The sequence below is a fragment of the Bidens hawaiensis genome, unplaced genomic scaffold (genome assembly GCF_021521415.1).
Source record: "Bidens hawaiensis isolate Kalapana, Puna unplaced genomic scaffold, B.hawaiensis_p1.1 tig00049502_1, whole genome shotgun sequence".
In the NCBI taxonomy this organism is placed as follows: Eukaryota; Viridiplantae; Streptophyta; class Magnoliopsida; order Asterales; family Asteraceae; genus Bidens; species Bidens hawaiensis.
Window position 1 is genome coordinate 41,410 of NW_027498857.1, and position 15,271 is coordinate 56,680.

The window sequence follows — 15,271 nt, forward strand, 5'->3', positions numbered from 1 at the left end:
GAAGTTGACAACTTCGGCTCGCTTGTGTTTGTCATCCCCCATAGTTAGCTCAAATTGTATTTGACCTAGGGGATGAATGATTTCATTTGAAACACCAGAGATTGGTGCATTCACAATTTCAAGCCTTGCTTGGTCTGCCGGATCCAGTTTTCTGAAACATTGCTCATACATGATGTCTGACTCGCTGCCAGTGTCAACCAGGACTTTTGACACTTCATAATGAGCAATGTGTGTAGTGATGACCAGAGGACTGCTAATTGAAGGGCCTCCCCTGATTCTTGGGAAGATTACTTGTTGCTCGCGCCAATCTCCTTGGATTTGCGCGCTTCTCTTTCTTGATGTTTGCCCTTGCCTTCCTCCCTCGGCTACACATATTCTTTTGTACTTTTTGCTGGCTGAGGCTCCTGATTGCTCATTTTCTGGTCTTGAGTTTTTCACCAGGTGAGCCAGCTTGCCTGATTTCACGTCCTTTTCAATTGCATCCTTCAAGTGGTGGCATGCATCAGTGTTGTGCCCTGTGGACTTGTGAAATTCACAGTACTTGCCACTGTCTGATGGTCCCTTGTAGTGTAGTGGCTTGGGGCTTTTGAATTGGACATTCTCAGTGCTTAACACCTCTGAAGGCGTTTTAGTGAGGGGAGTCCATATTCTTGGCAAAGGTCTGTTAGGATCTCTGCCGCCCTCCCTCCTGTCACCCTCCCCGCGATTACGAACATCTTTTTGGGGCTGGGGTGAGCTTGGTTGCGCCTGCTTTTCTGCTGAAGAAAAACTGGTTGGTTGCAACCTGGACCATACAGAGTTCTGCTTGCCCCTCTTTTCTTTGCTGCGCGGTGACTCAGCTTGATGCGCTCTTTCTTTTGCCCTATCTTGGGCAATTTGTTTTTCATTCCTCGCGAAAACTCGCGATGCTTCCATTAACTTGGCCCACGTGGTGGGCATGCCCTCTCTGCTTACGAGAGCTCGGCGGAGTTGATCACTGCGCGCGCCTTGTATAAAGGCCACGCGCAGGAGTTGCTCAGTTATACCCCCGATTGCCAGAGACTCCTGATTGAAACGAGTGATGTAGTCTTCAATCGTTTCATCATTCCTGCGCACGCAGTGCATGATGTCATCAGGGTCGCGCGTGTGTCTGCGCTGCTGTACGAAGTGGGCTTGGAACTTTTCCAAAAGTTCCTCGAACCCATCAATTTGCCCAGTCGGCAAGCTCTCGAACCAGACACGCGCCGCGCCCGTGAGGCAACGAGCAAACATGTGACACCATGTTGGCATCGTCCAGCTCTCTAGGTTTCCCGTGTTGTAAAAACCTTGCAAGAAATCGTCTGGATCTGTTGTGCCGTCATATTTACCCAAACCACTTGGCATCTTGGTTTTGTGCTGCATGGGAGCCTGCGCGATGCGCGCAGTGAACTTTGAATGTTTTACCAAGATGGCTGGTCTATACGGTGTGGTTACGTCCACTTGCCCTCTAACTGGTGGGCTGTACGGCATGTGTAGATCTAGATCGGCTCTGGCTCCAGGCGCCATGTTCATAGGCGCGCGGAGCTGTGAGCCTCCTGCATGAGTATCTCGGCGTCTTCCTCATGCTGTGCACTTCTTCATCACTGAACTCAGTGTGTGCAGTGTGAACAGAATGTCCTTCTTCCGGCGCGCGCGGCCTTTTTGTTCCATGAACAGTTTGCTTATCAAGCGCTTGCCTTTGTGTTAAGTCGGCTAGCTTTTTCTATTTGACCATCTCATTGTACTTGTCCATTAGACGCCGCTGCTCGTTTATGAGCCATTCTTTAGGATCATTTGTTTCATCTTCTGGACCCATTGGTCCTTTTTGCTTCGCGCCGGCAAGATTTTGTAACGTGAGATCGTCTGGAGGAGTTTCAGTCTGGCCGTGAGGAGTTGTGATGAAGGGACGGTTACTGGTGGTGCGCGTAGAATCACGCGGCACCCTCAGAAACTGTTGTCCCTCATTAACATCCTCACGTTCAATATCCTCCAGAACTTGATCAACGTTATGAACGCCAGAAACCATGGTGATTTTTTTTTATATATAGATCTGATGAGATCTGATTGCCGTTGTAACAGTGGATGGCGCCAGTGAAGAGACGTGGATCGACTCACTGGTAGACGATCTACTTTCCTCGGGTGTGATTATACTATTTCACCGATGGTTTTCTTGGATCTGTGTTCTTCCACCTACAAAATGAACAGCACCGTCAACTTACCCCTCAGAAAGGGACAGAGGGGTCCTCTTTGGGGTAACCCTCCGGTGTGAGAATAAGTATTTGTGGGAGAAGATAATAATAAGTGAGAGATAGGAATTTAGAGTGTATTGCTTAATAGCTGAATACTCTGTGATTGTATGTTATCAGGTGATATTTGATGATCATTCCTTGTGGAGTTGATGCTGTATTTATAGTGCTAGGGTTTCCACTGATTGGGCTCAGCCTTGTTGGCCTCCTCCAATTGCTCTGCGCCACGTGTCCTCTGGGACACCTGGTGCTTTCTCATTGGTTGTAATCACGTGGTAGCACATGTGTCATGCCGAGTTGTCCACCTTTCATTTGGCAGCTGTCAACATCAGCATATTCTTATTCCTTAAAAAGATACCTTCTGGAAGGTTGTCTGACGTGCACAATCAAGGTTGCCCTAATCCTGATTTGGATAAGGATGAGGTTGATTATGTGCATGTGTGATATGCGCCAATCCTGAGGATGCGCGAGGTCTTCTCTTTATTCTCACGTGCAGATGTTTCATGTGCAGATGTGATATGCGCCGCGCGCTGATGCGCCACGCGCATATGTGATATGCGTGAGCATATGTGATGCGCGAGCATATGTGTGCCTGGGCATATGATGCCTGAGCATGTGTGGTGCCTGGGCATATGATGCCTGAGCATGTGTGGTGCCTGGGCATATGATGCCTGAGCATGTGATGCATGAACATATGTGATATGCGTGAGCATATGTGATATGCGCCATGCGCGTAGGTTTTGGCTTTGTGCCTTCATAATGTCTTGATTTCAAGCTTCTTGTCTATATCTTGTGGGTTGACCCGCCTTGCTCGGTGTTGAGGCGGGTACATACCTCTTCAGATGCAAGTGCATCTTAGAGTCAAAACTCACACTCCGAAGACAGTCAAGTTAATAAATGGGTGTTCTCGACTAGGGAATGCTGTTAACTAGGGTCATGAATAATAATGTTGATTGTATTTATATTTTTACGAGCTTTAATTTTAGGATTAGTTAGTTTCCTAATAAGTGTTAAATTGACAAATGCGTGTATTTTATAAACAGGAGTTATGGTCAATTGTAATGAGAGCGATTAAAAGTTATAAAATTCTTAACATTTGCTCATGAATTTCAAGTTTGGTTTTAGCCTTTTGGGTCTTCAAATCAACATTTTTTTTGAGTCACTTGATTTTTCTACTTGCATCATAATCATGAACATCTAGATATATAAAGTAAATGATTGAAACAATAGAACAATTGTTTAGTGAAAAAAAAAACTAATTATAGGCAAACCTTTAATCGGTTGTTCACTAAAACAATTGTTTTATCAACACTTTAGTAATACTTTAGACTCTAGTACTCTAGCGTTATCTTTAGTAGTTATTGACTCTTTTCAACCCTTTGTATTTCGGTCTTTCACACTATAGTCATTTACTCTTTAGTTGTTTCCAGTTATCAGTTCTTCTGTCTTTATCATAAGGGGCTTGAGTATGTTTTGCACAAACTTGTTTTCTTTATTAGATAAAGAGTCACACATATATGTGTGAGTGCGTGTATGTGTAATACTTAAGTAATTAATGAATAATACTATGCCGAGACCAAGCTATCCGAAAGGGAGTACATGCTCATCGTGCTAATAACCCTTTCTTTTATGCAACAATGCTACATAAAAAAAATCCCATCACGCCCTTTTCATTCCCAATCCATGAAAATTGATCATTTTCATCCCAGGCCATTTGTGAATAATAATAATAATAATAATAATAATAATAATAATAACAGAGAAGAGATAAGATTTGGAATGAAATTTTTTAGTATCAAGAGTCTGACGGTGTTTGACTATTTTCTTTAGTACCAACTGACCAATTCATCATCTCCATCCTATGCTTTGAATGTATTGTCCAGACTTATAATAATAATTTTTTTCTTTTTTAAAAAGGCGAACTTCAAAAGAAATTAAATCTAGTCGGGTTGAACTCTAATGTTATTGCCCTTAATGTTTTAAATACATGGATTATGGGGTGTTTGGGATTCCGTTTTACCTTCTTATAACTTATTTTCTGGATAAGTTATAAGTTACAATATTTTATAATTCATCAACTTATCTTTCACGTATAAAACAATCTCTAACACCTTTTTAACATTTTAAAAAAAGTTATAAGTTATTAAGTTGGCTAAAATAAACCATCTTAAACACAGAAATACCCCTAATTTTGAAGTTTACAAAAGCATCTTCTTAAATAAACGGTCTATAAATACATAATAATAGTTTTTCAAAAGAAACTGCCCGCGGGCAATGGTCACATCCTCACATTTGGGGAACAATTCTCAATCATAGTACACCCTTAAAAGTTTAAATAAATATCCACCACTACCACCACTCATAGTTTTGTCACGACTTAGGCATAAAGTAAACCACCTACTTTAGGTTTCTCACTTTGCCACTTGCCACCCCTTATGTTTACTTTTTTTTTTTCATGATTCTGTACCAACATGATGTTTTATGATGGCTTATTTTTTTATTCATCAGGATACTTTTATTTCAATTTATAAATTGAATTTAAATATAAATATTATCACTATTGATGAAACCAAAACTTAGTTTGGTTTCATTCTCTATGGGTTACAAGTAGAAACCAAGCAAACTTAAGCCATGTGTAGTGGGCTACAAAACACCGCCCCCGGGGAGGACAAAATGGGCGAAATTGGGCTGGGCGACTTCTTTTTGTCGCCGACTTGTTTATTGAAAATATTATTATTATATTATTATGTGTGTGCGATACATGTGTGTGTGTGTATATATAACCCTTAAACCAAAAACCCTCTATTTGCTGATTGGGTGTTAAATCAAAACGATCCATTTTGTAACCCTTTCACTACATATAGCCTTATGTTTTTTCCTTGAAAAATAACTATAGATTTCATATATATTAAAATCCCACAAATTTCAGTCATTAGGGTCGACAAACCTTCTTGACCTTTGATTTCGCCACCAATAATCACAATAGAGTGCGACAATTGGAAATAGTCAGTGTGGCTCTTAACTTAACTATGTTACCTTTAATTCCATAAATGCTACTTATCAAACACACACTACACTTCACCTTTTCTTATTTATAAACAAAATATTGATAATGTCATGTGAGTTTTCTGATAATATATTATCATGATTAGAAAAAAGATATAGAAATATTATATTATATAGGCTAAATAATTATATATTGGTTGTGACACAATGGTAGAACACTCACTTTACTAGTGAGAGGTAGGGGGTTCAAACCTCACTATCACCAATTTATATGGGAGATATGAAGGATGACCATGGCTTGCCATGGTTCGAGTCCTGATCTCACCCGGTTTTACCGGCTCCTCGCTGTCGTGCCATTTGGCGGACGTGGAGGTCGAGTTTTATCCGGTGAATCCCTCAATAGGTGGACCGCTAGGAGCTTCGTCCGTCCGGACTAGTGGCCGGCTCAGGCTACCTTTAATCAATGGGGACCGCGTACGAATTATCCGGCGTTACTTAGTTGGTCGTTTAAAAAAAATATATAGGCTAAATAATTAACATTAAAGTTTCCTAGATAATAAGAGGTAAATGAACTTTAAAGGCTAGCTGACGCCAGCAATAAGTTTTTTTAGATGGACAATATAATTAGAATAGTTGATAGCATAAATAAGTTGCTACCGAAACCACATTATTGAACTCGAAAATATCTACATAAAGATAAATAACTTCCACATTATCAGTTTTAAGTATATCCAATTCATAATAACAGGAGCAAACTAGATCCCTTGTAAAAGCAATCCAAATATTATATGTAATCTTCAATAACTAAGTTTTAAACTAACTGATACAACATTGGTATGAGAATTGGATTAATTGAATGCTTGATTTGATCAAGTCATTTTGAACACATCTTCTAAGCTATAGTTAATATCTATGTATAAAAATTCAATATTCATAAGGCTGAGGGTAATGGGGGTGCAAGGGGGGGGGACCGCCTACGTGGCTCGCGAACACCGCTACACCTCTCAGGTGAGCCGGGGCGCAGTTGGCCCCCGTGGCTGGGACCACGGGGCTAATCTAGCCATTGTAGGTTTTGTTTTAAAATAAATAGCCGTTGGCTATTTTAATGTTTTTTTTAAACCCATTATAAATAACTACCCAATTTTATAAAAAATAACACACCATTCTCACTACATTTCTCTCTAATAATTTAAAAACCTCCTAAGTTTTTCAAATTTAAAATCATGTCAGGCTCGGGTTACAGTAATATCAACAAACAACCGGAGCCGGATAAACCCGCAGAACAATCCCAAAAAGGTAAGGAGAAGAAAATCGGAGAAGCGGGATTGGTGAAACTCGAGATAAAATTTAACGAATTGTCAAATACCCTCCTCTGAAGCTAGAGATAAAACTTAACGAATTGTCAAATACCCTCCTCTGAAGCTAGAGATAAAACTTAACGAATTGTCAAATACCCTCATCTCGATTAGTGAAGCTCAACATACAAAAAATCGGTTAAAGGGTTTGGCATTTCTAGCTAAAGACTTTAGCAACCTACCGCTATCCGACCAAGCGATAATGGAGGAAGAAAATGATCTTATTCGGAAGAAATTGGCGGAAAAAAATAAAAGCACTATTTTTATGTATTTTAAATTTATGTTTTTATTTTCCTTTTTATTTATGTTTTAATTAAGTATTTTAATTTATAATTGTGTGCATAAATAAAAAATGAATAAAAAACCGAATCAAGCCCTGGATCACCTGGACCACTACACCCTCTAGGGCTTGGTTGAAGGGCTTGATCCAGTGTCATGTCATACCCTACATGTCGGGTTTTGATTGGATCACTTGAGGCTCAATTAAGCCCCATTTCGCTTAGCCTAATATTGTAGCATCAAGTGAGATGTTTACTAAACTTTTGGGTTAAAAGTGAAGCCCGTGAGAAACATGAGAGGTATGCAGAATCAAGTTTGTTGAAAAAGGGGAGAGCATCAACTTGGTGGGATCCACATGACATTACCTGTTTTGATTTTGTCAGAAGTGGGCCCACGATACATGAGGTGTAATGTTGTGGCGTGAACGAAAACGACAAACGAATCAGGCATAAAAGTGTGGGTCGATTACGTTAGGCTGAGGGTGTGGGGGGCTTTAATGGGGGCTTTAGTGGGAGCTCCAACCAATAATATTATGACGTGTGGCAGAGAGAGAAACTGGATAAGGGGGTTGTTGGAGCCCCCGTTGGAGCCCTGACCCCTGGTGTGGAGGGACTCCAGCTGGGGCTCCAGCGAAAATTTTTATTTTTATTTTTTTATAAATATATTCAAACAACGTATTATTAAAAAAACTCATAAATTATTAAAAAAACACACATTAATAAAAAAACACATTAATATCTAAAATTCAAATTACAAAAAAAAACATACTAAAAATTAAACAAACAATAATACTTAATAATAACACTAATCTAATACAAGATCATCGGGTCGCCTCGCCCACAAATGTTCAACCAACTCATGTCGAAGATTTCCGTGTATCTCACGGCTCTTGATATTTGCTATGTTATGAAGTCTTTGTTGATCACTGATTGTGGACGGTTGTGGCGGAATGTCACCACGACATTTTTTTTGTGTTAGTTTTGAGAGGATTTTAGGAGGAAAGGTGTATAATTGTGAAATGAAGTATATTTTATAAAGGTATATATTTATAGTTTAAGAAAATATTTTTTTTAATTTAATATGAGCTCAACGGCTCTTTTCCGTAAACCTATATAGAAAATATATATTTTTTTTTGTTTTTTCGGCTCCCAACGGTCCAAAATACCTCAAAAGGTGTGCTCCTCTCTCTCTTCTCCCGCTAACCAGCTCACGCCTGCATTGTTTTTCGCGTTAGCGCCCCGTTAGCGCCCCGGTGGTGTGGTGTTAGCGCCTGGGGGCGCGAGCGGAGGGGCTCTAGCGCCCCCGTAGAAGCCCCACACCCCTCAGCCTTAGCGTAGGGCGCGTTTATTCAGCGTGATAAAAGAAATAAAAAAATAACTATTATTAATATCTTTTTAAAATCACACATCCCCAAATAACACTTTTTATGTGTGAATCTCTTTAAACAATATTATTAGCAAAAATTCCCAAAATAGCTCATAAATAGAGAGATTTTAAGTTTAGCCATTTCAAATTCGTATGTTCAGTAGTGTCTCTCTTATATGCATCGTCAACGATGTGTTAGGTTGTTTCGCATATGAGTTAACAAACCAATCATAACAAGACGCGTGACAAGAAACACATCATCCCCCGTGTGTTAAACACCCTATATCCTCGTCTCCGATGTGTTATAGTCGTTCAGTATCACCTCGTCAACACTTGGCTACCAAATCTAACAACCATGTTCTCACTGACGGCGTTGTGTTACCGGAAACTAACACATCGTCATTGATGAGATATTGAATGGCCATGACATTGGGGACGAGGAGATAGGGTGTTTAACACGTCGGGACGACGTGGTTCCTGCCACACGTCTTGTTGTGATTGATTTGTTAACTCACCGGTGGGACAACCTATAACACATCGCCAGTGATGCGATAAAAGAGGACAAAGCTAGAAAAAAGAATTTAAGGGGGTAACCTTGGAATTTCTTTCTATTTATGGGTAATCTTGGGAAATTTTCTATATTATTAGGCTAAGCGTAACAGGGCTTTTTTCTGGGCGACGACTTGTCGTGGGGCTTTAACAAAGGCTGCAAAAGTTATATGACGTGATAATGAGGCTTTAACATCACATAAGGGCTTTAAGTCACCTGGGTGGTAAAGCGGGAGATGGTAACGTGGTAGCGCCTCTTTAACAAGGAGATGTTGGGGCCAAAATACTTTAACAAGGAAATTGTGTGCCATTTACGTGCAACGGAGCTTTAAACCATAACGCGGTATTGAGGAGGTATGCTAGTTAATACCCTACTACCTACGTGGTGTTTTAACTTGAGATTTAAAATTTCTTCACAACAACTAGCCTTATGATTAACATGAATTGTTGTGGAGTAATAATATGCTTAATATCTAATAACTAGCTTTAGAGCCCGTGTAACACACGAAATAATCTAAATAATTAAGTTACAAATAAAGCAATAATAATGTATATAAAACATGTATTACATTTATGCTTGTATCATTATACATAAATTGATTTTATTTATATCACAAAATGAAAGTATTTCATAAAAAATGAACTTAATAAAAAATAATGCATGTGTAAAAACATTCCCACGAACACTGGGTATATTCAAAATTTATTCTCAGTATCATGTATGTATAATTGAAAGAAATTTGATATGAACCAATTTCAAAGAATACTTCTCATATAATAATAGTTTTGAGCTACATCATGAAAAATATTTTTGATAAGTTTGAAAGGCTTTTGGACTTTGCCAATTGAAAAAAAAAATATATATATAACAGGTTAACTTGTGCAATTTTGTGAATGTTTTGCTTCACTTGAGCATAATTTTGTACGACATGTTTCACATATAAAATTCCGATCACTATTTAAGAAAAAGTCAATAGTGACTCAAATGTTTCTAATTTGATAAAAGTTAGAAGTATTGCCGGAGGTGGCATGTTAGAAGTGGTTGTTATTTTTTTTTAAATTTTAATAGTCATATGAAAAATACTCAATGTGCAAAATCCTTAATCTTTTAACTATTTTCAAAAATGTTATTAAAATAAATTCAAAACCCAGTCACATTTAAAATTCTAACTTTCATTTGTTATACATTTTCAAGTCAAAACTTTGAACCCGTAACAAGTTTGACAATAAATCTATTTGCATTCTCAAACTTTTAAATATATTTAGATTACCCATTTTTTACGCGTAACAATTTTGAGCCAAATGTAGTTAATTTGTATCAAACAATCTATTTATCAACTTTTAACCCGTAATAATAAAATTTAAGTTCCAAAAAGCCCGAAGAAATCCTTGATAAAATAAACCGAAGAAACTAAATATGATAATCTTTATTATATTTGAAAGTGATTGGTATATATTATCCATACAATTTAACACATATATGTATAGTTTATTAAATCGACTGAAAAAATAATAGATAGATTTAAATCATATATTTATAATTTATAAATTTATATGACAATGTAAAAAAACAATAGATAAATGGATTTATTTTATAAAAATGATCAACTTTTAAGCATATATTTATAATTTTTAATGATTAAAAAAATTACTTTGTAAATTGAAAGTATATTAATTTTTTTTACAATCTTCAACAATATAAATAGTATAATATGTTAATGATAACATTTAAAATTATATTATTTTTAGTATTTAATAAAAATGATTTGTAGTTGATTTTTGGATTTCACCAAGTATGTTGTGAAATATATTCAAACAATGTATATTAGTATTATATGTAAATATTTATTTGTATAAAAGTGTATAGATATAATATAAATAAAATTTTAAAAAAAGTGAATAATTTAATCATGTTATAAACATAAAATAAATGGAGTGTACAATGAAAGCGAATAATTATTGATCTATATCATATATTAGTTTGGGAGGAAAAAAAACTGTGAAGATTAACCACAAACGAACACGTGTCTACAATTATTTTACTTTATTAGAATATGTTGATATAATCTGTGTATTTCCTGTTCTTATTTTGATCGGGCTCTTTATGTGTATCACGTTAGGTTTGTTTTTAGTTTATTTATAGGAAGATTTTTGATTTTTACAAGATTAAATATTTCATATTTTTGTCGAGACTTGTATTGCAATGCAATTTATGTATATTGATTTTTTAAATATAAAATACTTTGTATTATTAGTGAACACTAAATTTATATGCTTTGTTTTGGTTGTCCACACAAAGTCCTTTTTTAAGGACATTTTAAAGAAGAAAATAATATAGTTGTCACACAAAACAGACCATGCGACCATATAGAGAGAGGATTAGCAACTGACCAAGATATAGTAGCAAAAGTGGCGAAGAGGGATATCATGATAAAGAAAAAAAAAATATACAAAAACTCGGAACTCTAATACCATAAAAAGTAAAGAATATAATGCAAGTTATATATATATATATATATATATATATATATATATATATATATATATATATATATAAAATAAAGAAAAAAATGGTATGAAGAACTTTAAAATACTAACATGTGATAAGTATATGCTTTGAATACACTTGCATTGAAACACCATAAGAATCACGAACTATACAAGAGATGCCAGAAATATACGACCGTCCAAGTTTGCTACATTTCACCTAGCCTAATTCTATGGCATAAACATGTTCATAACTATTTAATTAAAAGAATATTAAATTTTCAAGGGGTCAATGCTTTCAAGGTACACCTACCTCATCAAACAATTAAACACTAAAATGGCAAAAAAAGTTGATCGAAGAGTCAATAAATTCAAAAGTGATCTTTAATTGACTGTTAAACAAAAGTAACATGCATTACTTAAGAACATTAACTCAAAACTTAGGCCAATTCTTCTCAAATTTTAAGTTCTAACCTTACATTTTTTTGGGGTTTTTTATTTTGTTAGTTATTCGATACATAATCAACTTTAATTAGGAATCTACTACCATAAATGTATAGATATGTGCAAGGCCAGCTCCGAGAAAACAAAAAATATTTCGGGCCGAATGCAAAAAAAAATTTGAGCCTTAAGGAAAAGAAGTATTTTGTTGAGTTTAAACAATTTAATTTTTATATGGGTTTATTTGGGTTGTGTAAAAAACTTTTTTATAAAACAAGATTAAACATGCCTCAAATGAGAGTAGAACCTACAACCTTTGGGTTGGGAGTAAATACCCATTTGCTACTAGACCAAACTAATGTTTATGTAATTGAGTTTAAACACTAAATATACACATTGTTTTAATAAAATACATATAATTTACAAAAATAAAAATAAAAATTCGGGCCTACAAAGTGTTGGGCCTGTGGGCATCGACCACCGAGCACACCTTATGGCCGGCCTTGCATATGTGTTTAGTGTATGGCAATAGATGGTTATTCAATTCATTTTTTGTTTATCCGTTGTACATGACTAACATTAAGTAAAATTTGTTAATTTAGTTCTCTATGTAAGACTAGGTTTGCATTGAACACACCAATTTCGAAATCAACCTTGCTTATATAGACAAAGCACACTTGAAATTGGTGATAAACATGTCTTTTGGCTAAACTAATTCACAATACCATGTTCTACTTGTACTAAAAATTCATTTAAACTGGTTGTTGAGAAAAAACTCCATTGGTGACGATGATAAGAGAGACATTAGTAGGGACAATGGTGAAGCTTAAACAAAAAACGTGTGTAAGGTTTTTTGGTTCGTTTTTTTTTGGTGGGGGGGGGGGTGATGCGCTCCTAGGTAGGGGTGGTAAGTAACGACATGAGCTATGATTTTGTGGTAGTTGTGAGAGTGGTTGTGGATATGACTTGTGAGATTGGGTGGCAGCGATGACAACGGTGACGTTGGTGGTTGAATGAGAATTTCCATTTCATTTGGTTGTTTGATTTCTTTCTAGATTTTTTTGATTTTGTATCTATTTTCTTTATAAAAGTTTGATTTGTTTTATAAAATATGCAAAGTGTTAAAATTGTTTCATAAAACTGTTCGAAGTGTTCAACATATTTTGCATATACTTGGTTTATAAACATTTTATTTTCATAAAAGTTGTGTTTGAGATAAAATACTTGAAAATGTGATTTTTAGTCATACATCCTTGTAACCCTTGGCATTTATTGATCTTGCAATTTGTTGCTTGATGCCTCGATGGCCTTGCCATGTTCATTACTTACAGTCTTACACGACCGATCAAGTGGCAACTATAGGTTTACTGCTTTGCTTTAGTTTCATGGTATTGGTTCAGATCCATGATATGATTCTTACATATCATGGAACATGTTTTCATATTCTATGCTAATTTTGAAAATGACTGAAAACATGTATTATAGTTGTTCCAAAAGAATTTTATAATCTAAAAAAAGTTTAAGGAACAAAATTCGGTTTACAACCCATTAAATAGAGTTGAATTCAAACGAATCAAACGTCACATATGAAAGCTTATAAAGATATATTTATAAAGTAATTGATTTATAATGAAAAATTTACTGTAAATGAATATTATTATTACTATTATTAGTAAAATAACATGTAATGTGTGTTGAGTACGATAGAATATGTATTGTATATTGAATATCTGCATCTGTATGACTTTTTAAAACTTGTACGTTATAGAACTAAACAAGTGTTGTTTTGATCCAAATGTAGATTGTTTATCACTATAGCTTCATATATCATTGTGAATTATAACGCATCTGTTTCATGTGCAGGATGATTTTAATTTTATATGATCAATCGACGCCGGCTCTTACCTGAAGATGTTTACAAATTACAATAACCTCATAAAGTACATAAAACAAAATTTTCAAGTGTGATGGTTATAAAATATACAATTAGTATTGAAAATTGATCAATATCACGACGAAGAATACAAGAGTGGTTAACTTTTATGGCATCATTCACCAAATTCACCAAATTGTAAGGACGAGTAATACGAATAACCCGTTATAGTACAAATGTAAAAAGTTAATATATATTGTTTTTTAAAAATTAACTTTTATGTAACGTGAATTTAGACTTGTTACTCCCTTTTTAATAAGCATTATGACTTAAAATATGTATAAATTTTCATTCCATTCTACAATATCTTTTTCAAACAAGCTAACATTAGTAATATGTAAAGTTATATTTATTTGTATATTATTCAAACTTACGTTTATTAATTTGTTTAAGATCATGCTTTAATAGTACACTAAATAATACAATGTGATCACATAAACCGAAATGCTTAAAACAAAACTAATTTTTGAGTACGTAGCTATAAACGCTTTTAATATTTTCTTTAGTTGTAAGATCATGTGTAGGGGATGAAGCTCATTTGTGAGTGTTGTGCGACATGTGGCGCCACGTCAACAAAGAGAGTTTTTGGCTAAAATGAGTGTAGTGGATGAAACATCTTCCAATCATTATCTCATCATTATTTTTTTATTTAAAATAATCCAAATAACATTTTATTTAATAAAATAAATAAATTTTACAATAAAACTTAAAAAAAAAATAAAACTGAAAAACAACTATAAATTACTCGTATTCGTTCTCTTCGTCTTCTTCGCCGTCTTCGTCTCCGTCTCTGTCGTCTTCACTTTCCTTGACTCCATCGTCATCCCCGCTTGACACGTTTTCACCTTTGCCTTGAATTGGCCTAACCGACCAAACATGTTGAACCAAATCGCCCGCAAGCGCATTATGTATTTCAAGTGAATGCATCCGATAAGCATTTTTCAACCCCCCACCCCCCCAATACTTGCTCAAAATTTACTTGCACATGGTATCCTCAATAAGTATGATCACACCCCCCTCTTTGCATTCAGGACCATTTTGTTTCGAGTGGAAAAGAAAATGGACCCCCGATCCGAGTACGTTGGTTGTTACCAACTGAAAAAGACCTTTACTTGCGCTATTATTTCACAGGTTTTATGGAATTGTATGATTTTTATGTATTATATCAAACCTGTGTGAACTCACCAACTATTCATTTAGTTGACATTGTTATATATATATATGTGTGTGTGTGTGTGTGTGTGTTACAGGTATCGTTATTAGAGGATGATACTCGGAGAAGACATTAGAACTTAGGTATTTTGATAAATTGACAAGTTGTTAAATTGTTCTTGTTTTTCTTGTATATTTTTATATTTGAACTTGTGTATTTGATGCTTAAATTAATTAATGATAGTATTGTCACTTAATAGTGTCACATATGTTTTGAGCAATTTGTACGTCACACTCAATCGTTTTCGCTTAAGCCGGGGTGTTACATCAAGCCAATTAATTATGTTAGATTTGGAAATCCCAATAAATAACTTATAGAAATATTCTAGATGAATGAATATATATATAGAATTTCGTTAAATATCCTATTAGTATGTTATAAGTTAACCGTTAAATATGAT